At 40.3% G+C, this 25694-nt stretch overlaps 1 protein-coding gene and 1 pseudogene across 1 annotated transcript in view; both read left to right on the forward strand.

Moving 5' to 3' along the window:
- ZMAT4 (zinc finger matrin-type 4) overlaps window positions 1-25694 on the forward strand; it is a 262765-nt gene that overhangs the window by 143491 nt on the left and 93580 nt on the right. The gene's annotated exons all lie outside the window — the stretch shown is intronic.
- Window positions 12552-25694, forward strand: part of LOC137756092 (BAG family molecular chaperone regulator 1-like) — a 49173-nt pseudogene continuing 36030 nt past the window's right edge.

A 25694-nucleotide genomic window follows, 5' to 3' on the forward strand; every position in this document is an offset into this window, starting at 1 on the left:
TTTCATTTCTAAAGGGATCCTGATTGAATAATTTTTACAAGAAATTATTTATGATTTTTTCTTCTACTTTAAAAAGACGATGTATATTTTATATATTGTGAAAGGCAGAGATATGAAGTGTTATATAGTTCACTGAGTTTTGACGATGCAAACTCCTGTGTAACCCACACTCCTACCAAGATCCGTAACTTTTCCATCATGATGTCATTCCCACTTGCCCCATCCCAGTCAATCCTAACTTCCCATTCCAGGGAACCACTTTTCTTATTTTTTTCACCAAAATTTAGTTTTGCCTGCTCTAAAATTTCATACAGTTGGCACAGAGAGTATGTATTTTTCTGTGTCTAGCTTCTCATATTGTTTTTGAAATGTATCCATTTGTTGTATAAAAAGCAGAGTAGCCCCTTCCTTGATTGCTCTTTATCACTGAGTGGTTTGCTTCTAGACAGAAATCCCACAATATGTCTATCCATTCTGCTCTTGACTTTTTTGGTGCTATTTTGAATAAGGCTTTCATGAACATCCTTTTTGTTGTTGTTGTTGACAGATGTTTTTACTTCTCTTGTTAAATACCTCAGAGTAGAATTGCTGGGTCATAAGTTGGGTGTATTTTTAACTGAAGAAGAAACTGCCAAAATGTTTTCCAAAGTAGCTGCATTATTTTACACACCCTAAAGCAACATATATGAATTCCATATCCTCACCAACATTTGTTTTTATCAGTCTTTCAAATATTAGTCATTCTAGTGGGTGTAGGAGAGTATTTCATTATGGCTTTAATTTGTGTTTCCATGTTGACTAATTATGTCAAACACTTTAAAATGTTGGTCATTTGTATGTCTTCCTTTGTGACATGTCTGTTCATTTCTTTTGCCTATTTAAAAAAATTGGCTGTCTGCCTCATTCTTTATTTAATTTTTTTTAACATCTTTATTGGAGTATAATTGCTTTACAATGGTGTGTTAGTTTCTGCTTTATAACAAAGTGAATCAGCTATATGTATACATATATCCCCATATCTCCTCCCTCTTGCGTCTCCCTCCCACCCTCCCTATCCCACCCCTCTAGGTGGTCACAAAGCACCGAGCTGATCTCCCTGTGCTGTGTGGCTGCTTCCCACTAGCTATCTATTTTACATTTGGTAGTGTATATATGTCCACGCCACTCTCTCACTTCGTCCCAGCTTACCCTTCCCCCTCCCAGTATCCTCAAGTCCGTTCTCTACAACTGCATCTTTATTCCTGTCCTGCCCCTAGGTTTTTCAGAACCATTTCTTTTTTTTTTTTTAGATTCCATATGTATGTGTTAGCATACGGTATTTGTTTTTTGCTTTCTGTCTTACTTCACTCTGTATGACAGACTCTAGGTCCATCCACCTCACTACAAATAACTCAATTTCATTTCTTTTTATGGCTGAGTAGTATTCCATTGTATATATGTGCCACTTCTTCTTTATCCATTCATCTGTCGATGGACACTTACGTTGCTTCCATGTCCTGGCTATTGTAAATAGAGCTGCAATGAACATTGTGGTACATGACTCTTTTTGAATTATGGTTTTCTCAGGGTATATGCCCAGTAGTGGGATTGCTGGGTTATATGGTAGTTCTATTTTTAGTTTTTTAAGGACCCTCTATACTGTTCTGCACAGTGGCTGTATCAGTTTACATTCCCACCAACAGTGCAAGAGGGTTCCTTTTTCTCCACACCCTCTCCAGCATTTATTGTCTGTAGATTTTTTGATGATGGCCATTCTGACCCGTGTGAGGTGATACCTCATCGTAGTTTTGATTTGCATTTCTCTAATGATTAGTGATGTTGAGCATCCTTTCGTGTGCTTGTTGGCAATCTGTATATCTTCTTTGGAGAAATGTCTTATTTAGGTCTTCTGCCCATTTTTGGATTGGGTTGTTTGTGTTTTTGATATTGAGCTGCATGAGCTGCTTGTATATTTTGGAGATTAATCCTTTGTCAGTTGCTTCATTTGCAAATATTTTCTCCCATTCTGAGGGCTGTCTTTTCGTCTTGTTTATGGTTTCCTTTGCTGTGCAAAAGCTTTTAAGTTTCATTAGGTCCCATTTGTTTATTTTTGTTTTTATTTCCATTACTCTAGGAGGTGGGTCAAAAAGGATCTTGCTGTGATTTATGTCATAGAGTGTTCTGCCTATGTTTTCCTCGAAGAGTTTGATAGTGTCTGGCCTTACATTTAGGTCTTTAATCCATTTTGAGTTGATTTTTGTGTATGGTGTTAGGAAGTGTTCTAATTTCATTCTTTTACATGTAGCTGTCCAGTTTTCCCAGCACCTCTTATTGAAGAGGCTGTCTTTTCTCCATTGTATACTCTTGCCTCCTTTATCAAAGATAAGGTGACCATATGTGCATGGGTTTATCTCTGGGCTTTCTATCCTGTTCCATTGATCTATATTTCTGTTTTTGTGCCAGTACCATACCTTATTGTTGAGTAATAGGTGGAAGGTTTTCATATATTGTAGATACAAATCCTTTGTCAGGTATACCCATTGTGAATATTTTCTCCTAGACTATGACTTGGCTCTTCATTTTCTTAAATAATGTCTGGTAAGCAGACACTATTGAATTATGAAAGTATAATTTCTCTTTATTTTCTTTTATAATCATTGCTTTTTGTGTCCCATCTAAAAAATCTTTGCCTACACTCATGATCAAAGATAATCTTGTATATTTTCTTCTACAGGTTTCATAATTTTAGCTTTTATATCTAGGATTATGATGTATCTCAAATTAATTTTTGTGTATGGTGTGAGGAAGGGGTTGAAATTCATTTTGTTTTTAGATATTTACCCAGTTGTTGCAGCAAATTTGTTGAAATTATTTTTTTTTCCTCATTGGATTATCTTGGCACCTCTTTTGAAAATCTATTGATTGTGTGTGAGTCTATTTCTATACAACCTATTGTGTTCCATTGATTTATTTGTCTATCTTTATGCCAGCACCACACTGTATTTATTTATAGCATTAGAGAAGTTTTGATATTAGGTAGTGCAAGTTCTCCAGCTTTGTTCTTTTCTCTCAAGATTATTTGGCTGTTCTAAATCCTTCACATTTCTATATAAATTTTAGAATCAGTTTTTCAGTCTCTACGTAGAAAGTTTGGTGGAATACTGAATGGGACTTCATTTAATCTATAGATCAATTTGGGGAGATTTATTTAAATGACTCATGATATTGAATCTTACAATCCATGAACATCATATATCTCCCTATTTTCATCATATATCTCCCTATTTACTTGTTTCTTTAAGTTCTATCAGCACTATTACGTAGTTTTCAGTGTAAAGATTTTACACATTATTAGTTGAATGTATCCTTGAGTACTTTTTGCTCTTTAACACTATTATAAATTATATTTTTTGAAATTTCATTTTTATGTGATTTTTACTGACATATAGAAAATACAATTAATTTTTATACATTGACCTTGATTCCGGTGACCTACACATAACTTTCTACCTATTATTTGTATATAATTTAATAGCACCAAAAAACCTTGTACCTTTTGTATTTTTTTGGTATCCACACTATTTAGTCATTGGAAACTCTACAGAACCGTATTAGCTTTCTGGCCTTCCTTTGCTTCAAGTGGCAAATCAAATTTTTAAAAAGGAAATTATTCTTGTAGATTAACAAGGGATTTTAAATGGGATTGGCCTAAATAGTTATTAATATGAATAACCTGGTTCCTGACTCAAGTTTAGTGATATTTGTTCCAGAAAATAGATGACATCTGTCTCTACTTCCAAGATTTAGCTTAATAAGAGAAACGGCCACCTCTTTCTGAACATGGAGTCCAATGTAGAAAACAAAGGAAGTTATTGAATTATAGAATTATAAAATCCAATGGAGAGAAAGTGCTTTAGAGGTTTTCTTTGTAGTTTAATTTCTTCTTGCTAGCATAAAACACAGATATAAGGAAATTTCTTATTTAGAAACAGGGAGAGTATAAATTATGAATTTAGAGCTCAGTGAAAATAGAATATTCATTTTGCAGACCTTTATTATTTAGTCTTTTAAAAGTGGTAGGATGAGAAAATGCACAGTTATTTCATTGTTTCGGAGGAAACGAAAACAGAGCAAAAGAATCCATTTGAAAATTTCATAATGTTTCTGAGCATCAGATGCAGACAGTGCTGGAAAGGACATCAAACATCATGAATTATGCCCCTTGTTTTTACAGAGCAGGGTTCTGGGGCCCAGAGAAGTGGGGTAACTGTCCCCTTCTAAGTTATGGCTCCTGATTGGAGGTGCATCCATTTCCAGTGACTCCTCATTGACTAACTAGAACTCTGATGATTAACTCTTTTGTTTCAAAACAGTTAAGTTTGGGAACTTACATATATTTTAGTATAAAACTCTCTTTGAATTCAAGTATAGAATGGACACAGTTCAACTCTTAGCTTTCTGGGAATGAATGATTTACAGGGTACATCCTATACTTTAATAATAGAGTTTTCCCCACCTTCATGACTCCATCTCAGTTAGAGAGAATCTAGAAAAGGCAAAGAAATCATAGTCACTTTTCCCAGGGGCCTGGGATTGAGAAGCAAAATTCTGTGAAGAGAAAGCTGTTTCTAGAGAGGCTGCTAGAATTGATGACTCCCTCTGTAATGCAGCTTCTGCCTTTATTGGAGGGAATGGGGAATCATTTCCAGGGGTTGCAGGAAGCTTACCTAGGACTTCAAATCATAAAAGTGGTATGTGAGTGAGAATGAGCAGACTTTCCTCAAAACAGGCAGAACGCTGGAGTGAGAGAGATTCACTTTTTGAATTATTTCTGCTGTGGACTTTCAGATGATAGTGGGTTCCACTTAATATTAGTTTGGCCTTTGCCCACGTGGCAGGCAGTAGACAGCTTGGTCATATCATTCAGTGACCCTCCTCCACCTTCAGGTCACCTAAGGTACCTGTGCAGGGGACTTGGGCACTGGGGCTTCTCCAAGACCAAGGAAGGAAAGGCACTCTACGTTAAAAAATGAACAGTTTCCAAAGGCAACAAGTGCAACTATTGCTGTGTGACAATTACCCCAAAACTTAGTGGCTTAAAAAATGGTAAACATTTATTATCTCTCAAAGTTTCCAGGGAGGAATTTGGGAGTGGCTTGGCTAGGTGATTCTGGCTTGAGGTTTCTTATCACTTTGCACCTGAGATGTCAGCCTGGGCTGCAGTTCTACTTCTAAAGGTGGCTCATTCCATTCTGGAAAACAGAGTAGTGGTTTCCGGTCATTGGGGGTGAGGGGAAGGGGTTGGCTACAGTGGGGCCGTAAGAGGGCATTTGGGGGGTTGTGGAACTTGTCTGGACCTTGATATGGCTTCGTGGCTGTATGAGTTTGTTTGTCAAAACTTACGTAACTGTATCCAAGGAGAGAGTGGGGAGAGTGGAATGTCAATTTCAAAAGCCAAATAAAAGAAGAAAGAAAATGTGAGTCACTCATATGTTGGTAGGAGGCCTTTGTTTTTCTCCTCGTGGGCCTCTCCCAGGAGTTTTGAAGGTGCTTGTGCTGTGGACCCTGGCTTCCCACAGAGCCTCAGGTGAAAGCCATCCTCTTTAGGATGCTCCAAGGTCACGTGGCCTCGCTTCCATCACTTTCTGTTGGTTAGAAGTCAATGCCAGTCCCTATTCAAGGGGTGGTTGGGAATTCAACTCCACCTTTGAAGAGGGACTACCAGAGAACACGTGGACATTTTTAAACCACCACAATCAGAATGCAGGTGGATACCCGACCCATGTGACAAATACTGTGCTGTCATACCCTTTGTAGACTTTGGAGTGGAAAACATCTTATCCACAGGAGGCATTCATGTATGCAATAAACACAAGTCAAGGATTTCATTTAAAAAATCTGATAGAGATTTCTGCCTATTCTCATGAGAACCAGGTCAACAGAAAATAGTTTCTCTGAGGTCCTCTGCCCAAGACTTGATGGATGTGACAGCGGGAATCGGCAAAGACAGGGCACACTTTCCCAGGTGAAGGTTGCTTGAGAATCTCCATTTGAGTTTTCAACAATCCTTCCTTCATCTGACAACCATTTTCCCTTAAGACATGGCCACTCCAATACGCTTTGGGGAGCAAATTAATTGGAGTTAACAGTTTGCTCGTGGGCTCCTAATCTCCCTGTGAGATGATAGAAACAGAAATTCTGATCAGGTGACTCGAGGTCAAGATTTTAGAAACAGAAAGCTTGTTATGTGTTGGTGTATTTCCTCTTTGATGCCTTCTTTGATTTTTTCATTTATTTTCCACTTCATTCCACTAACATTGAACTCCTACCTGGTACCAAGCACAAAGTGCTGGAGATTCTACAGTGAATGAGAAGAGAAGGTTCCTATCGAGAAGAAGTAGGAAATAAACAAGCAAAATACATTAACCCTGTGACAAGTGCTAATGGGAGGTGTGTTCCTTTAAATGGGAAAGTTAGTGACAACCACTCAGAGAAGCTGACATTTTGAACTGTGACCTGAAGGATCCAGACACGAAGCACCTGCCCCTTCAAGCAGAGGTGCTGGCAGGTGCAAAGGCCCTGTGGTGGGCAGAGGGCCTGAAACTAATGAGAGGAGAGGGGTAAAAAGTGAGATTGTGACCTAGATGAGGTCACACTGCATAGATCTTAATAGGTCATGGGAAGAAGTTGTGATTTATTCTAAGTGCACCCAGGTGTTTGCATCTCATTTTATTTGTGAATCCGAATGTTCCACCTTTTCTCTATTTTAGGGCTTAGTTCATTTCCATTCTGGGTCACCGGCTCTTCCCTCTGTCCAAGAGCAGGTCCTGCTCCTGTCATTCCTGGGGACGCACCCTTTACCTGCTTCCTTTGTTCAGGGCTACATCTCAAATCACAAGCAGGTTTTTAGGGTAGCAGCCCTTTCTGACCAGAGGTGCATCATTCATTCATGGTTTTCAGGACTAAGAAAAAGCTCTGGAGTTCCTTTAGTATGAAAGTCATACTGACCAAGGTCTCTTTAATAGTTTTGGGGGAGTGGGGGGGATGGGGGGAGAACCGAAATTTCTTGACAGTCTTGGGGAGGAAACCAAGCTCGGGAAGAGCATGTCGGTTCCTGAAAAAGAGCAGGGGAGTTAGAAAGAGATGCATTGGGTTCATACAGGCATGTTTGGGCAGTTTATTCACAGGAAAATGGACCTACCAAATCCCCATTGAAGTCTTCATTTCAGAACAGAGGATTCTGGCCACTGAATTGAGCCTTGTTTAAGTGAGCAAGTAAAAGAGACCTGTGAAGGTGACAGTGGGCGTGGGAATGGAGGTGGAACTCCCAGATGGTGCGATCAGAGGCGTCAGGTGAACCTTGAAGGGCACTGGAAGATGTGCAGGTCAGGCAGCTGAGTGGGACCACACTGCAGGCTGAGGACAGACCCCACGCAAAGGCCTGCGAGCTGGGGGGACAGCAGCGCCCCCTGGGGGAACTGTGTGGGATGGCTGGAGCTTAAGGCCACTTTTGGGGTTAATGGGAGAAGCACCTCGAGAAACAGTCAGATCATGGCGGCAGTTGAATACTTCCACTGAACCCTGAAGGTTATGGGGAGTAACTTAAAGATTTTTGGCAGGAAAGTTACATGTTGATATTTGTATTTTTGAAAGAGATGTCTACAGACAGCAATGTGGAGCCTGGATTAGAAGGGAACTGGATGGGAGGCAGGGAGATTATTGGGAGGCTACTAATTTAATCCAGTGAGAAATTATGCCAACTTGAGCTAAAGAAAGTAGTAGCAGCAGGAATATCAGTAAAGGGAAAAAATGAGGAACAAATTGGATGTGAATTCAACAGAATTTGGTGGACAGTTGGTCCTCCAGAGCCCTTGACAGCTGCACCTTCCATGTACAGGCAGGGCCTGCCCATGATTGACTCTTAACTGCATGCCCAGATACCGTCAGAACCTTCTGCTGAAGCACGAATCCCAGGGCTGGGCATTTGGTGTTATCTGTCCTGATACTTTTAACCCAGTCGTGGTCTTGTCAAAGTTTCTGGAGGGCAGGGTCCATACCTTCTTATTCTTTGTATCACCTACAGTGTGCAAAACAACGTATCATTGATGGAAGGTCCTGACTGGATGCCCAGGATTTGAGTGGTCTCACTCCTATTAACCAACTCCAGTTTTTCTGGTGCACTCAGAATTATGGGTCTCAAACGGATGATTGAACATTTCCCAGTGCTGAATACTTGATAAAAAATTACTATGTCAAGTAAGGTGCATTTGTATTCCATTTAATAAGTTAGAACAAAAGGCTTAGTTCATTCCTTATAGGAATATTTTCAGTCTCTGAAAGCTGTATGTATTTATCTAGTTGAGAATCAGCAGAAAGTAGGACCTTTAAGCAGATATGATAATTATAGAACAATTGAATGGTAGGGGAAGAGGTGCCAGAAGAAAATGCTCAGCTTAGCTTACACCTGGTTGTTTTTGCATTATTATTTTTAATGTGTTTTGACACCTCAGCTGTTGCATCTAGACTTGCTCTGATGTTCAGAGCCCATATTTTGGGTTAGATAATTAAACTGCTTAAATGGCTCGTGTTCCTGTCATATTACTGGAGTGGGAAAATAGGGTGATATGGAAGAGATCATTTTCATTCATTCACTCACTCATACTCACTAAGTATCTATTATGTACCAGGCTCTGTGCCTAAAGATTTACAGAATATTGAAATGTCTGACTCATCGTCCAATCTCAAAGCATTTAAAGTCTTGAGGAGAGCAGGGAGAGCAAAATAATACATTTATTGAAATAAGTATAACACAAAATATGAAAAAATAAAATCAGAGCTTAAAAGCCACTCCAGCATGATGCCTTGGGAATTGAAAGTAGGGAAACAATGACTTCCAACCTGGAGTTAGCAACAGGACACGTGGAAACTGATGACCAGTTTCTTTAGAGAAGAGGGATCAGTATAACTAAAAGTGTAGAGAGATGGCAGAAGTATGAGCACGATTAGCAATCCAGTTCACTGGAGTTAGTGACATAAAGCTGAGAAGGCAGATCCGAACCAAATTATAAATAGCCTTACATGTCAGGCAAAGCTGAACTTTATTTGATAGCCACTGACATTTTTTGGGTTTTTTTTTGAGTAGGATGATGACCGGTCTTATCTGTGCTTTAGGGGGATAACTCTGTGATGGATTGTAATGGGGGGATTCAGGAGGCCAGGAGACTGGATAGAATTGATGCAGCGTGAAGGCCTGGAGGGGCCCAAGGTCCAGCAGGGGGAGGGAAGAAATGGGACCAGTGAAAGATACACGTATTTCTCTTTGCACTGGTCAGCAGACTTCCCCACGTCGGCCAAATGAAGAGAAGTCAGAGCATTAGAATTCTCAAAGACACCTTGGCGAGGCCTTGGGAACACTCATAGGGAAAATAGAAATTTAATGAGTAATATGAGTAATGACTCAGACTTCTGTTCACTCTCAAATCCAACAAGAAATGTAGCTGATGAACATTCATGGCAGTCTGTTTACGTCCTGTAGGGCCATTCTTTCTTCAGCCGAGACAGATTTTGGTCCATTATTGCTCTTCATGAAGTGAATGAATGGAACACTGTCTGAAGAAGCTGGGTTAACTCTTCATCGTCACGGACTAGGTTCCAGAATGGACGAGCTTGGCTTTTCAAACGGAATCATTCTGTCTCCATTTATGCGTTGTGGGCAAACTCATCAAACAGAGAACTACAAAGCCGCTTGGATTTCTAATTTCAGAGTGGGCTAATACATTGGAAACAGCCTTAAATTTGACACATGGAGACAGTGTCCTTGGTTTTGAGATGCTGACCAAGAAAAGGGCAAAAGCAACATCAAAACACACCCACCAAAAATCCAGGTCACTTAAGTGTTCTTTAGTTGCCAGTTTTGGCTACATTGAGGAAGCTGACAGTATCACGTGAAGATGCTTTCCTTCCTCAGTGCTCTAAGTCTTTTCCTCAGTATTGATTGAAGGTCTCTCTCGTTTAGTTTAAGCTTCAAAAACAGAGATCGTATTTTACAAGAGCTCAGCACGGTGTTTTCCTAAGGTTCTGGGAACACGTATCTGCCATGCTGGCTCTTAAATAGCTGTGGGCTTTGGTAGTGGCTCTGTTAGTTGGGCTTTGTATTCAACAAAATAAGGGATGCTTTGGGAAAACATGCAAAATCAGGAGAAACCTGTCTTTTAACAAGTGGGAAACTTTTCTTTGTTTCTAAAATTATAGCTTTAACTCCACGCAAAAAAGTAATCATAAGTGTCGATTTTTTTCAAAGCTGCTACCGATAGACCTAGTTTTCTGCAATAGATGAGATTCTATAAAGTGGATTGTGAACTGAGCTTAAGGTATACAAATGTCAGGTTTACTCAAAGGAGAGCCTACTGACTGATGTTTTCGTTCACTATCTTATTTTGGCTAATATTTAATGAGCACTTAGCGTATAACAAGCATTGTGATAAAACCCTGGCATATAAAGATGGCATTGCCCTGAAATATAAAAGACATTCTCACATCTTCAAGAAGTCCACAGCAATATTTTGAAAAGCTGTTTACCTGAAAATCTCTGGTGTATCCTGCATACGTAAACGCATAGAGATACAGGAAGGAAAACACACCCACAAAAGCATAGTGCGTTCTACACGTTCGATCTATTTTTCAAACAGCTTCTGCTACTGGCAATTATCATCTCACGTGAACAGTTCCTCAAGAAAATGGGGATTTTATAGTTGAGGTTGATGTAAGGGAAGAAGCATTAGGCATCCTGGTAAACTGTGTCTGGAACCTTTGTATGGCTATATGCCCAGGGTGGAAACTGCTACACGCAAATGGAGACAGTCAATCCTATAGATGCTTTGCTCTAATGGAATCACTTGAAAGAAAGATCTCTTCATTTATTCATCCACTGGTTGTTCAACGAATCCTTATTAGGTGATTATTATGTTTGTGTTATATGTTATCATGCTGGATGTTGGGATGCAATAATGAACAAGACACGGTCCTTGAGTTCAGGAAATTTCCACGCTTAATAGGAAAAACAAGCATTTTAACATTATTTGTAAAATGTATTTAAAATTCCCAAAGGATTTACATGTCCTTACTGTATGAAATGGGAAAATTTTCCTTAAAATCTTGGAGAAAACATTTTCATTTAAACATATACGATAATAAAATGAAAGATTTCCTTAGAAATATGGAGGCTGGTGGTGTGCTGGCAGTAGAAACGTTATTTACCAAAACAGATCTTTTATTTGGAAGGTATGTACGATGCCTCCGTTAGCTAAGTGGGTTCTTAGACCTGGGTAATGAACAAAAATATGCCATAACTTGAGTTTGGAGTCTACTTTTGCAAAGTATGCCAATGTTACATTTACTAAAATAGCTCATGGACCAGTGGAGTGGCTTTTCACTGATACCAGCTGGCTAACTGTTAACTGATTTGAAATGAGTTATCAAGCACTGCTGTTTTGTAAATAAGAGTCTTGAGTTTTTATGCCGTTACGTGTGAAAGGGGGGCATCTATCGCTCACTACGAACCCTTTTTTTTTGGCGGGAGCTGTGGTTTCACAAAGTCCTGGTTACTCATTAAGGTTTGGTATAGGACTCAGAGACAGAAACCGTGGAGTTGAGTCCTGTCTCTGTTAAGTAGCTGGGAGATCTTGATGGGTCGCTTCACCTCTCTGGGCCTCAGTTTCCTCTCTTATACAATGAAGGTGTTGGGCTGGTCATCCACAATGTCTCCTTAGTATCACCTTCCATCTAGTTTCCATCCCATCGGTCTGAACCACAGAGGAACACTTTATTGTAAGTCCATGTGCTTGGGGTGTGGACAGCTGAACCTCTGGAATAGGATCTGGTACAGATTGTCTAAGACCAGTTTTTATGATGAACTAACCCTACTTTGGACCCATAAGGAAGAGCTTTATTTTGCTCCCTCTCTATTCTTTTTGACCACCCATGGGCTTCTGCACTTGGGCCACAATGTAAAGACTTGATTCAGGTATGTAGTCTTAGCAAATAGCTTTTTCTTACTCTTTGGCTTGAGTCTGAACAAACTATATCTCTACTTGAAGCTCTAAGCAAACCGACACAGTTAGAACTCTGGAGGCACCCTGACTTATTCCCCTAAGACCTGAGATTTTCTGTCAACCCCTAAAGGTCAATGCCAACTTCATCTCCTTACTCATCCCCTCATCTCATCTCTGTTCTGTAGCCTTCCCTCAATTTCAAGTGCACATCTGTAAGTTTCCAATTTTCAGCCCTTAGGCATAAAAGTTCTTCAGTGGAGTCAGTGGTCATTGGCCTCTACAACACACATGCACACACACGTCCCCACACATACATACGTGATTACTGATCATATATATTGTTTCTAATTGTCTCTCAGTTTCTCCCAGTGTGGTTACTATTTGAATGGAATTCACGATTGTTGCACCCAATCATGGGGGTCCAATTCCATTAATAGTGGGATAACTCTTGTCAGATCAACCCTCCCACTGATAAAGACTATAAACTCTGGACAGTATATAAAACTCATGTAACTGAAGGCAATGAAGAACAAACATTCAAAAACAGGTGAGAACTTGAGGGAATTGAATACTTGGAAGAAACAAACAACATTGAGTGAGTTTCCCAGTTTTCGTGGCTTTTTCCCTCAGGGCTGACCTCGGTCAGCATCAAGCTGATTGGCTAAAGCTCAGATAAAAGCCCACAGTCTTAATGGCCTGAAAAACCAGAGCAAAGAGCTCTTGGGGACAAGGGCACTAGAAAGTGGAGGAAAAATTCAAGAGAGAAAAGCCATAGAGAGGAAGCTTCAAATTCTGTGTTTATACTCTGCCTAAACTTGTTCCTGACACCTAAGCAACACCTCCAAGAGGCCAACTCCAAACATCCTAGGAAAGGCTAAAAGGCCTGAGCACCCATTTCAACTGCTACTCCCCACCCTCTGCTGCAACACACACACAACTGGGGAGCGTTTGAGTTCAGCTAAGTTCACTGCCTTCTTTAAAAATCAGTACTCTTTGGAGGAATATAAGAGAATCCAGAGTTTACACAGTGTATCATTTCACAATGTCCAGATAAGATATCAAGTTAATACACATGCCTATGAAGAAATAGGAAAATATGACCCATTTTTTAAGAGAAAAAGCAATCAGTGCAGACTAACACTGAGCTGATGCAGCTAATGGACATGCTTGAGGATGTAGAGGGAAATACAGTCATAATGAGATAGGAAATAGAAAATCTACTCAGCAACAGGAACAGAAAAAGAATCAAGTGGAAAATTTAGATCCGAAAAACAAAATATTCAAAATAAAAAAATTTACTGGAGGCGGGTCTGGCGGAGCGCAGCTGCGCGCGCCCCTCGGCCGGGCCCAGAGCTGCGCCAGTCGGTGCCCCCAGCCGAGCGCGGTCCGTCTCCCTCCCAGCGATCAGCCGTCCGGAGGGGGACCAGAGGGCGTGCGGCATCCACCAGGCACGCCGCCGCCTGCGCTCGCAGCCCGCGGGTAAAGAAGAAAGCACGGCCCGGAGGGAGGAAAAGGCGGTGGCCGAGCTCCGCCTGACCGGCACCCACAGCAATGCGCAGCACGATCTGTAAGTTACCCCGCAAGAGGACTGTAGTGAACCAATGGTCTAAGACCTGGCCCACGTTGTTGCAGAGGCCACAGGGGTCCCGCTGCCTTTTCAGAAACTCATACTGAAGGGGAAATCTCTGAAGGAAATGGAGACGCCATTGTCAGCGCTTGGAATACCAAACGGTGCCCGGGTCATGTTAACTGGGAAAAAGAACAGTCCCGAGGAAGAAGTTGAACTAAAGAAGTTGAAAGACTTGCAGAAGTCTGTGGAGAAGACAGCTGACCGACTGGAGGAGTTAAGGAAAGAGCTTACTGGAATTCAGCAGGGTTTTCTGGCCAAGGATTTGCAAGCTGAAGCTCCCTGCAAACTCCATAGGCGAGCAGTTTACGAATATCTTGGAAGAGATTGACACACTGATTCTGCCCGAAAATTGCAAAGACAGTAGAATGAAAAAGGAAGGGTTTGGTGAAAAGGATTCAGGCGTTCCTAGCTGAGTGCGGCGCAGGGGGGCCGAACATCCGCCAGGAGACTGAGCGACTGCAGTCGTAAACTTGGCCCTGACTCACCGAGGTGAGGCAGAGAAGGCAGGACTGCCCCGAAGAACAGCTCCACAAGCTCTGCCCTCTCCGGATCAGCAGTTACGCGCCTTCCCCGGGGCTGCTGGGGACAACTGGACGATTGCCAGTTTTCCTTCTCTTATACCCGCTCTCGGTGAACAAGTATTGCCTGTACGATCTTAGCGCCCCTGTCAGTTTCTCGTTCCGTCTCTGTATATCTGTGCCGTCCAGCAGCCCACCTTGTCAGGAGGGGGCCTCCCCTGCCCAAGTCTTCCCGGCTTTTCTGACCTTCGGATGCTTTCTTTGGGCTGGTGAGAGCTCTCATTCGTCCCGGGGTAGTTTCGGGTTTATCAGCTATGCTGGTCTTCAGATATGTGAGGCCTTGTTGCCCTTACGATCCCGTAGTCCCATCTGTGTAAACCAGAATCACCAGGAGGTTCTGCGTCTGGTCAGGAATGTTGGGAATGGCTCAGAACAGGTGTTTGGCACACAGGGAGTCCAAGTATCTCTCGTTGTGACCTAATTCTGGAACAGCTGGCTGGGTTGTGGGTTCATAGACCCTGTCTTCACCCCCCAGTGACCCTGACCAGCCACCGGCCTGAGGTCTCAGGGGGCCATTCCTGGATTGGGGCCTGTGGTTGATCCATGGACTTCCTTGTCCCCAAGCAAATCTCTAGGAGGTTAGAACCCAGAGTTGTCTAAGTCTCTGGTTGAAACCGGATCAGAACCAGAGTTCTCCCGGGTCAGGGGGAGACAGAGTGAATAATAAAGCAGGCAGGTGGTGAGGGCCACCGTAAACTTCTGAGGAGTTCCTTCAAAGGCATTTCTGTCAGCCGTACCCTTCTGAGATCTACATTTCCTTCGAGTTCCTTCGAGGCTGTGTTTGTCTGTTTTGTGGCCTTTTCCCCCTTCGTTGTTATTTAAAAAAATAGAACAGTTTATATAGACGTCAGCAAGCAGAAGAGTGTTTAGAATTTTTTTTATTTTTGGCAGATGAAGTATGGGAAGCAAAAGCCTTCTGAGGTTCTAGTCTAGCTATGTTATCAAGTTGAGGGTGGCCCTGCGTGCCGGAACTCTTAAAACGGGTCAGCTGCTGTCACCCCATTTTTCACACAGTGCCCAGGAGACAGGTTTCCAACAGGCCACTGTGCGGCCAACCTTATTTCGCAGAGAGGGCATCACTGAAGTCCCGGGAATTTAGGGCTGCGTGGGTGGGACCTGGGACAAGGCGGTGGTAAGGGGGGTGGGCAAGAGGACGGGGCTCAGGGTCCAGCCCACCCACCCCCAACTTTAATCAGAGCAGTCCAATATTTATCTGTTTCTAGGTAGTAGCTGTGTGGCCTTGGGCCACAGCAGGTTCCTGTGTGCCAGATACCATTCTAAATTCTCGAGGTGTATTAGGCATTGAATCCTCACACAGTCTAGGAGGTAGACAGATACTATCCCTGTTTTAGAGATGAGCTCAGGTAATTTGCTCAAGATCATAGAGAGACAAAGCAAGGACACAAACTGAGCAGCTTGACTCCGAGCCCATGTCCTTAATCTCTACCAGTTTGCCTCCCACCTGACATGGGGTTGCTCACACCCTCTCATTATTTATCTCCCATGTTGGCCTCTGCACTCCCCCTCTGGCCCACTCCAGTTCGTCCTCCACAGAGCGACTGAGTGATCACGAAGTGCACATCTTATCATGTCAGTCCCCTGCTTAAAAACCTCGATGGCCCCCATTTCTCTTGGGATAAAGGCCAAGGTCCTTACCCTGCGCCCTTCTCATCTCGGGCCACTCTCCTGTTTGCTCACTGCTGTCAGCCACTCCGGTCTAGTTCAGGCCCTCAGGTGCTCTGTACCCTGTCCCGCTCTGCGGTCTTTGCACACGCTGTTCCTCTGCTTGGACACTTCCACGCCATCCTTCCCCTACCCCTACCCCCGTCCTAGGCGACTCCTGTTCATCCTTCAGAACGTAAATGTCTCTTCGTGGAGAAACCTCACCTACTACTGTCTGAGAACATCAAGCCCCCAGGTGATATCCTTTCACAGCTTGTCATGACTTTTTACGAAAAACAGCACTTATCGTGGTCTATGATGATTTATTTGTGGGATTATTTGATTAATATTTGCCTTTATGCTACACTGTGAGTTCCTTGGGTTAAGGAGCTTCTCTGTCTTGTTAGCAGTGTATTTCAAGCACATTGTCTGGTTTATATTAGGTGCTCAATAAATATTTGGAGAATGAGTGAAAAAAAAAATTTACTGGATGTGTCTATAAGACCAATTGGATTTGACCAAAGAGTCAGCAAACTTGAATTTATATCAGTAGAAATGACCTAATCTAAAGAACACAGAGAAAATATATTAAAAAAATTAAAATGCCACAGTAGTGCATGGGATAATGTGAAAAAGTCTAACATAGGTGACAGAAACAAATGTACATAGGTAGGATAAATGTGAAGAAAACCATACCTTGAGTCATCAGGATCATCATAGTCAAACTGCTGAAAACAAAAGATACAGAGAAAATCTTAAAAGCAGCCAAAGAAAATGTACACATCACACAGAGAGCAACAACAATATGAATTATAGCTGATTTCTCATTAAAACAAAGAAATTGAATCCAGAAGTCAGGGGAGCTCCTCAAAGTCCTGGAAAGAAAACAACAACAAACAAATAAACCTGTCAACCAGTGAAAATATTCTTCAAGAGTAAAGATGTAACAAAGACATTTTCAAATAAACAAAAAACTAGAGTTTGTTGCCAGCAGACCTGCACTGCAAGAAGTGCTACAGAAGTTCTTCAGGCTGTACAGAAATACCAGATGGAAAATCGGATCCTCAAGACGGAATGAAAATCACCAGGCATATTAAATATGTAGATTAGCATAACAGGCTTACTTTTCCCTTAAGTTTTAAAAATTACATATGATTCTTTTTAATTCCTCTTTTTAAAAAATTGAGACATAATTTACACGTCATGAGAGTCACCATTTTAAAGTATACAGTTCAGTGACTTTTAGTGTGTTGGTGAAGTTGTGCTGCCGTGAACACAATTTTAGAATGTTTCTTCACCCCATAAAGCCCCGTACCATCAGCAGTTATTCCCCATTCTCTCCTTGCCCCAGCTGCTGGCAACCACTAATGTACATTCTGTCTCTGTGAACTTGCCTATTCTGAACATTTTGTATAAAAAGAATCATACAATATGTGTCTTTTGTGTCTGGCTTTTTTACTTAGCATACTGTTTTTAAGGTCCATCTATACTGCAGCATGTATCAGTACATCATTCTTTTTATTGCTGAATCATGTTCCATTGTATAGATCACCTCTGTTTATCCAGTCAGCAACTGATGGATATTTGGGCTGTTTGCACATTTTGACTATTATGAATAATACCACTTTGAACATTCACATAAAAGTTTCTGTATAAACATATGTTTTCAGTTCCCTTGGGTATATACCTTAGGAGTGGTATTGCTGGGGTATACGGTAACTCTACATTTAACTTTTTAAGGAACTAAAGACCTGTTTTCAAAATTGGCTGTGCCATTTTCCATTCCTACCAACAATGAATGAGGGTTCCAGTTTCTCCGCATCCTGGTCAACACTTATTAATATCTATCTGCTTGATTTAAACTATTCCAGTGGCTGTGAAGTGGTATTCCACTGTGGTTTTTGATTTACTTTTTCCTAATGGCTAATGACATTGAGCATTTTTTCATGTGTTTATTGGACATTTGTATATATTCCTGGGGAAATACCTGTGTATATCTTTTACCAAGTTTTTAATTGAGTTGTCTTTTTAGTTTTGGATTGTAAGAGTTCTTTATTTAGTCTGGATAGTAGACTCTTAACATATATGATTTGCAGTTTTTTTCTCCCATCTGTCAGTTATCTTATTAGTTTCTTAATAGTATCTTTTGAAACACAAATGTTTTTAATTTTGATTGTTTAATTTATATGTGTATGTACATATATATGTATATGTGTGTGTGTGTACATATATATGTATTTGGGGTATCTTATGTAAAGAATCATTGCCTAATCCAGTTGTCACAAATTTACCCCAATATTTTCGTCTAAAAGTTTTATAGTTTTAGCTCTTCCATTTAGGTCTTTTATCCCTTTTGGATTAATTTTTTTTTATAGGCTTGAGGTAGGTTTTTAGCTTCATTCTGTTGCACATACATATCCAGTTGTCCCAGTGACATTTGCTGAAAAGACTATTCCCTTACTGAGTTGTCTTGGCATCCTTTCTGAAAATCAATTGACTACAAATGTATGCATTAATTTCTGGACTACAAGTCCTATTCCATTGATCTGTATGTCTATCTGTAGTCCAGTACCAAACAATCTTGATTACTGTAGCATTTTGAAATCAAGAAGTGTCAGTGCTCCAAATTTATTCTTTTTCAAGACTATCTTGTCTATTTTGGGTCCCTTCCATTTCCATATGAAATTCAGGGTCACTTTGTCAATTTCTCTAAAAAAGAGAGCTAAGATGTGATAGGGCTTGTATTGAATCTGTTGCTCAATTTGGAGAATATTGCCATTTTAACAATATTAAGTCTTCCAATCCATGGATACAAGATCTGTTGTATTTAGTTAGGTCTTTAAAAAATTTCCTTCAATAATATTTTGTAGTATTCAGTGTACAAGTCTTGCACCCATTTTGTTAAACTTATTCCTAATATTCTTTTTCATGCAATTTTTTTTTAATTTTTGAATTTTATTTTATTTATTTTTTTATACAGCGGGTCCTTATTAGTCATCAATTTTATACACATCAGTGTATACATGTCAGTCCCAATCTCCCAATTCAACACACCACCACCCCCACCCCCACCGCTTTCCCCCCTTGGTGTCCATACGTTTGTTCTCTACGTCTGTGTCTCAATTTCTGCCCTGCAAACCGGTTCATCTGTACCATTTTTCTAGGTTCCAATATATGCGTTAATATATGATATTTGTTTTTCTCATTCTGACTTACTTCACTCTGTATGACAGTCTCTAGATCCATCCACGTCTCTACAAATGACCCAATTTCATTCCTTTTTATGGCTGAGTAATATTCCATTGTATATATATATGTACCACTTCTTCTTTATCCATTCATCTGTTGATGGACATTTAGGTTGCTTCCATGACCTGGCTATTGTAAATAGTGCTGCAATGAACATTGGGGTGCATGTGTCTTTTTGAATTGTGGTTTTCTCTGGTTATATGCCCAGTAGTGGGATTGCTGGATCTTATGGTAATTCTATTTTTAGTTTTTTAAGGAACCTCCATACTGTTCTCCATAGTGGCTGTATCAGTTTACCTTCCCACCAACAGTGCAAGAGGGTTCCCTTTTCTCCACACCCTCTCCAGCATTTGTTGTTTGTAGATTTTCTGATGATGCCCATTCTAACTGGTGTGAGGTGATACCTCATTGTAGTTTTGATTTGCATTTCTCTAATAATTAGTGATGTTGAGCAGCTTTTCATGTGCTTCTTGGCCATCTGTATGTTTTCTTTGGAGAAATATATATTTAGGTCTTCTGCCCATTTTTGGATTGGGTTGTTTGCTTTTTTAATATTGAGCTGCATGAGCTGTTTATATATTTTGGAGATTAATCCTTTGTCCATTGATTCGTTTGCAAATATTTTCTCCTATTCTGAGGGTTGTCTTTTCGTCTTGTTTATGGTTTCCTTTGTTCTGCAAAAGCTTTGAAATTTCATTAGGCCCCATTTGTTTATTTTTGTTTTTATTTCCATTACCCTAGGAGGTGGATCAAAAAAGATCTTGCTGTGATTTATGTCAAAGAGTGTTCTTCCTATGTTTTCCTATAAGAGTTTTATAGTGTCCGATCTTACATTTAGGTCTCTAATCCATTTTGAGTTTATTTTTGTGTATGGTATTAGGGAATGTTCTAATTTCATTCTTTTACATGTAGCTGTCCAGTTTTCCCAGCACCACTTATTGAAGAGGCTGTCTTTTCTCCATTGTATACCCTTGCCTCCTTTGTCATACATTAGTTGACCGTAGGTGTGTGGGTTTATCTCTGGGCTTTCTATCTTGTTCCATTGATCTGTGTTTCTGTTTTTGTGCCAGTACCATATTGTCTTGATTACTGTGGCTTTGTAGTATAGTCTGAAGTCAGGGAGTCTGATTCCTCCAGCTCCATTTTTTTCCGTCAAGACTGCTTTGGCTATTTGGGGTCTTTTGTGTCTCCATACAAATTTTAAGATTTTTTGTTCCAGTTCCGTAAAAATGCCAGTGGTAATTTGATAGGGATTGCATTGAATCTGTAGATTGCTTTGAGTAGTATAGTCATTTTCACAAAATTGATTCTTCCAATGCAAGAACATGGTATATCTCTCCATATGTTGATATCATCTTTAATTTCTTTCATCAGTGTCTTATAGTTTTCTGCATACAGGTCTTTTGTCTCCCTAGGTAGGTTTATTCCTAGGTATTTTATTCTTTTTGTTGCAATGGTAAATGGGAGTGTTTCCTTAGTTCTCTTTCAGATTTTTCATCATTAGTGTATAGGAATGCAAGAGATTTCTGTGCATTAATTTTGTATCCTGAAACTTTACCAAATTCATTGATTAGCTCTAGTAGTTTTCTGGTAGCATCTTTAGGATTCTCTATGTATGGTATCATGTCATCTGCAAACAGCAACAGTTTTACTTTTTCTTTTCCAATTTGCATTCCTTTTATTTCTTTTTGTTCTCTGATTGCCGTGGCTAGGACTTCCAAGACTATGTTGAATGATAGTGGTGAGAGTGGACATCCTTGTCTCGTTCCTTATCTTAGAGGAAATGCTTTCAGTTTTTCACCATTGAGAATGGTGTTTGCTGTGGATTTGTCATATATGGCCATTATTATGTTGAAGTAGGTTCCCTCTATGCCCACTTTCTGGCGAGTTTTTATCATAAATGGGTGTTGAATTTCGTCAAAAACTTTTTCTGCATCTATTGAGATGATCATATGGTTTTTATTCTTCAATTTGTTAATATGGTTTATCATATTGATTGATATATGTATATTGAAGAATCCTTGCATCCCTGGGATAAATCCCACTTGTTCATAGTGTATGACCCTTTTAATGTGTTGTTGGATTCTGTTTGCTAGTATTTTGTTGAGGATTTTTGCATCTATATTTATCAGTGATATTGGTCTGTCATTTTCTTTTTTTGTAGTATCTTTGTCTCGTTTTGGTATCAGGGTGATGGTGGCCTCATAGAATCAGTTTGGGGGTGTTCCTTCCTCCGCAATTTTTTGGAAGAGTTAGAGAAGGATGGGTGTTAGCTCTTCTCTAAATGTTTGATAGAATTCACCTGTGAAGCCATCTGGTCCTGGACTTTTGCTTGTTGGAAGATTTTTAATCACAGTTTCAATTTCATTACTTGTAATTGGTCTGTTCATATTTTCTATTTCTTCCTGGTTCAGTCTTGGAAGGTTATACCTTTCTAAGAATTTGTCCATTTCTTCCAGGTTGTCCATTTTATTGGCATAGAGTTGCTTGTAGTAGTCTCTTAGGATGCTTTGTATTTCTGCAGTGTCTGTTGTAACTTCTCCTTTTTCATTTCTAATTTTATTGATTTGAGTCCTCTCCCTCTTTTTCTTGATGAGCCTGGCTAATGGTTTATCAATTTAGTTTATCTTCTCAAAGAACCAGCTTTTAGTTTTATTGATCTTTGCTATTGTTTTCTTTGCTTCTATGTCATTTATTTCTGCTCTGATCTTTATGATTTCTCTCCTTCCGCTAACTTTGGGTTTTGTTTGTTCTTCTTTCTCTAGTTCCTTTAGGTGTAAGGTTAGATTGTTTATTTGATATTTTTCTTGTTTCTTGAGGTAGGCTTGTAGAGCTATAAACTTCCCTCTTAGAACTGCTTTTGCTACATCGCATAGGTTTTGGATCGTCGTGTTTTCATTGTCATTTGTCTCTACGTATTTTTTGATTTCCTCTTTGATTTCTTCAGTGATCTCTTGGTTATTTAGTATCGTATTGTTTAGCCTCCATGTATTTGTGTTTTTTACGTTTTTTTCCCTGTAATTCATTTCTAATGTCATAGCGTTGTGGTCAGAAAAGATGCTTGACATGATTTCAGTTTTCTTAAATTTACTGTGGCTTGATTTGTGACCCAAGATGTGATCTGTCTTGGAGAATGTCCCGTGCTTACTTGAGAAGAAAGTGTAATCTGCTGTTTTTGGATGGAATGTCCTATAAATATCGATTAAATCTATCTGGTCTATTGTGTCATTTAAAGCTTCTGTCTCCTTATTTATTTTCATTTTGGATGATCTGTCCATTGGTGTAAGTGAGGTGTTAAAGTCCCCCACTATTGTTGTGTTACTGTCGATTTCCTCTTTTATAGTGTTAGCAGTTGCCTTGTGCATTGAGGTTTTCCTATGTTGGGTGCATATATATTTATAATTGTTATATCTTCTTCTTGGATTGATCCCTTGATCATTATGTAGTGTCCTTCCTTGTCTCTTGTAACATTCTTTATTTTAAAGTCTATTTTATCTGATATGAGTATTGCTACTCCAGCTTTCTTTTGATTTCCATTTGCATGGAATATCTTTTTCCATCCCCTCACTTTCAGTCTGTATGTGTCCCTAGATCTGAAGTGGGTCCCTTGTAGACAGCATATAGATGGGTCTTTTTTTTTTATCCATTCAGCAAGCCTGTGTCTTTTGGTTGGAGCATTTAATCCATTCACGTTTAAGGTAATTATCGATATGTATGTTCCTATGGCCATTTTCTGAATTGTTTCAGGTTTGTTTTTGTAGGTCCTTTTCTTCTCTTGTGTTTCCCACTTAGAGAAGTTCCTTTAGCATTTGTTGTAGAGCTGGTTTTGTGGTGCTGAATTCTCTTAGCTTTTGCTTGTCTGTAAAGCTTTTGATTTCTCCATCGAATCTGAATGAGATCCTTGCCGGGTGGAGTAATCTTGGTTGTACCTTCTTCCCTTTCATCACTTTAAGTTTATCATGCCACTCTTTCTGGCTTGTAGAGTTTCTGCTGAGAAATCAGCTGTTAACCTTATGGGAGTTCCCTTGTATGTTATTTGTCGTTTTTCCCTTGCTGCTTTCAATAATTTTTCTTTGTCTTTAATTTTTGCCAATTTGATTACTGTGTGTCTCGGCCTGTTTCTCCTTGGATTTATCCTGTATGGGACTCGCTGTGCTTCCTGGATTTGGGTGGCTATTTCCTTTCCCATGTTAGGGAAGTTGTCGACTATAATCTCTTCAAATATTTTCTCTGGTCCTTTCTCTCTCTCTTCTCCTTCTGGGACCCCTATAATGCGAATGTTGTTGCCTTTAATGTTGTCCCAGAGGTCTCTTAGTCTGTCTTCATTTCTTTTTTTTTTTTATTTTTTTAATTTTTTATTTTTTTAAAATTTTTTTTTATAGCTACTTTATTTATTTATTTATTTATTTATTTATTTATTTATTTTTTTGGCTGTGTTGGGTCTTCGGTTCGTGCGAGGGCTTTCTCCAGTTGCGGCAAGCGGGGGCCACTCTTCATCGCGGTGCGGGGACCGCTCTTCATCGCGGTGTGCGGGCCTTTCACTATCGCGGCCCCTCCCGTTGCGGGGCACAGGCTCCAGACGCGCAGGCTCAGTAGTTGTGGCTCACGGGCCCAGCTGCTCCGTGGCATGTGGGATCTTCCCAGACCAGGGCCCGAACCCGTGTCCCCTTCATTAGCAGGCAGATTCTCAACCACTGCGCCACCAGGGAAGCCCCTGTCTTCATTTCTTTTCATTCTTTTTTCTTTAGTCTGTTCCGCAGCAGTGAATTCCACCATTCTGTCTTCCAGGTCACTTATCTGTTCTTCTGCCTCAGTTATTCTGCTATTGATTCCTTCTAGTGTAGTTTTCATTTCAGTTATTGTATTGTTCATCTCTGTTTGTTTGTTCTTTAATTTTTCTAGGCCTTTGATAAACATTTCTTGCATCTTCTCGATCTTTGCCTCCATTCTTTTTCTGAGGTCCTGGATCATCTTCACTATCATTATTCTGAATTCTTTTTCTGGAAGGTTGCCTATCTCTACTTCATTTAGTTGTTTTTCTGGGGTTTTCTCTTGTTCCTTCATCTGGTACATAGCCCTCTGCCTTTTCATCTTGTCTATCTTTCTGTGAATGTGGTTTTTGTTCCACAGGCTGCAGGATCGTAGTTCTTCTTGCTTCTGCTGTCTGCCCTCTGGTGGATGAGGCTGTCCAAGAGGCTTGTGCAAGTTTCCTGATGGGAGGGACTGGTGGTGGCTAGAACTGACTGTTGCTCTGGTGGGCAGAGCTCAGTAAAACTTTAATCTGCTTGACTGCTGATGGGTGGGGCTGAGCTCCCTCCCTGTTGGTTGTTTGGCCTGAGGCAACCCAACACTGGAGCCTACCTGGGCTCTTTGGTGGGGCTAATAGTGGACTCTGGGAGGGCTCACGCCAAGGAGTACTTCCCAGAACTTTTGCTGCCAGTGTCCTTGTCCCCACTGTGAGCCACAGCCACCACCCGCCTGTGCAGGAGACCCTCCAACACCAGCAGGTAGGTCTGGTTCAGTCTCCCCTGGGGTCACTGCTCCTTCCCCTGGGTCCCGATGTGCACACTACTTTGTGTGTGCCCTCCAAGAGTGGAGTCTCTGTTTCCCCCAGTCCTGTTGAAGTCCTACAGTGAAATCCCACTAGCCTTCAAAGTGTGATTCTCTAGGAATTCCTCCTGTTGCCGGAACCCCAGGTTGGGAACCTGACGTGGGGCTCAGAACCTTCACTCCAGTGGGTGGACTTCTGTGGTCTAAGTGCTCTCCAGTCTGTGAGTCACCCACCCAGCAGTTATGGGATTTGATTTTACTGTGATTGTGCCCCTCCTACCATCTCATTGTGGCTTCTCCTTTGTCTTTGGATGTGGGGTATCTTTTTTGGTGAGTTCCAGTGTCTTCCTGTTGATGATTGTCCAGCAGCTAGTTGTGATTCTGGTGTCTCGCAAGAGGGAGTGAGAGCATGTCCTTCTCCTCCGCCATCTTGGTTCCTAATTTTTTTCATGCAATTTTAAGTGGCATTGTTTCTTAATTTCTTTTTTGGATTATTTATTTCAAGTATTTAGAAATATACTTTTAAAATATTAATTGTTATCTTAAAACTTTATAGAGCTCACTTATTAACTGATTTACAGTGTTGTTCAGTGTTTGATTTTTTTTGTTCTTGTTGATCTTTTGCCTAGTTGTTCTATCCATATTTAAAGCAGGATATTGAAGTCTCCAATTATTATAGTTGAATTGTCCAGTTCTCCTTCAATTCTGTCAATTTTTGCCTCATGTACTTTTTTTTTTTTTGTCTCATGTACTTTTGAGGCTCTATTGTTAGGCATACAAATAATTGTTATATTTTTTTGGTAGACTGTGTTATCATTATAAAATGTCCTTCTTTGTCTCTATACCATATGTAGGTTAAATAAAACTGAAAAGTATAACATAAAGAATGGAAATGTAAGGTTCTTACACTTTTTTTGGAAGGGATATGATATTAATTCTAAATAGAATAAAAAGTTAAAGTATGTTTATGAAAATCCTTAGAGAAACCACCAAAAA

Source organism: Eschrichtius robustus, chromosome 21, assembly GCF_028021215.1.
Source record: "Eschrichtius robustus isolate mEscRob2 chromosome 21, mEscRob2.pri, whole genome shotgun sequence".
Taxonomy (NCBI): Eukaryota; Metazoa; Chordata; class Mammalia; order Artiodactyla; family Eschrichtiidae; genus Eschrichtius; species Eschrichtius robustus.